The sequence below is a fragment of the Octopus bimaculoides genome, chromosome 28 (assembly GCF_001194135.2).
Source record: "Octopus bimaculoides isolate UCB-OBI-ISO-001 chromosome 28, ASM119413v2, whole genome shotgun sequence".
Lineage (NCBI taxonomy): Eukaryota > Metazoa > Mollusca > Cephalopoda > Octopoda > Octopodidae > Octopus > Octopus bimaculoides.
The window spans coordinates 12616199-12617321 of record NC_069008.1 but is presented as its reverse complement, the minus strand read 5'-3'; positions in this window follow the sequence as shown (position 1 = coordinate 12617321).

Here is a 1123-nt window from a genome sequence, read left to right as displayed (position 1 = left end):
GACTCGCGGTCATAGGATCGCGGTTTCGATTCCCAGACCGGGCGTTGTGAGTGTTTATTGAGCGAAAACACCTAAAGCTCCACGAGGCTCCGGCAGGGGATGGTGGCGAACTCTGCTGTACTCTTTCACCACAACTTTCTCTCATTCTTACTTCCTGTTTCTGTTGCGCCTGTAATTCAAAGGGTTAGCCTTGTCACACTGTGTCATGCTGAATATCCCTGAGAACTACGTTAAGGGTACATGCTCAGCTACTTGCACGTTAATTTCATGAGCAGGCTGTTCCGTTGATTGGATCAACTGGAACGCTCGATGGCGTAAGCGACGAAGTGCCAATACACACAAATTCGTTCTGGTATATCCAGTGCAAGCAATGGACAGATAAGGGATGTTGTGGAAACAAAGAAAAGTTAACAGACAAAACAGTTTTGTGGCAGATTTGTAGGACCAGCGAACACTAAAGACACACTGGGAATAGAATTCCTGGAATGCCCAGGAGGATCTTTAGAGGTAGCAGTAGTTTCTGTTATGTAAGTGACTTAATTAACAGTGGAGGAGAATGCTCTGAAAGTGTAGCTACCAGAATTAAAACTCGCTGGGCAAAGTTTGGAGCGCTATTAACATTGTTACGAACAAAGAGCCTCTCACTCTGAGTGAAAGGCCCCACAACACATGCAGAATTGTCGCTTACAATGTTACATGCAACGTGATTGAACTTTCAATCCAATTCCTGGGCAACGCTTAACTAATCACGACACAAGACTCAATAACTAGCCAAAAACGGTAATCTTCTAGTTTCGAGAGCTAAAAGAAATAAATAAAAATATTCAAGGGAAATAACTGAACGACTTACCAGTATTATCCGTACTACTTTTTCTCTAAAACAGCATGCGACGGAATTTTAACAGGCAGAAAAGAATCTAAAACAGCATGCGACGGAATTTTTTTTTTTTATAAAAGTTTTAAATGTTTTTTCTTTTTACAAACAGCATGAACCGTAGCGGACAGATTTCTTTTTTTTACACTGTTTACAGTACCATTCTTTTCCGTCTATTCTGTCACCACGTGTAATAAGTCCGCATGGTACTAGACAGTCGTCGCAGGTAAACTTATTTCTAATAAGTCG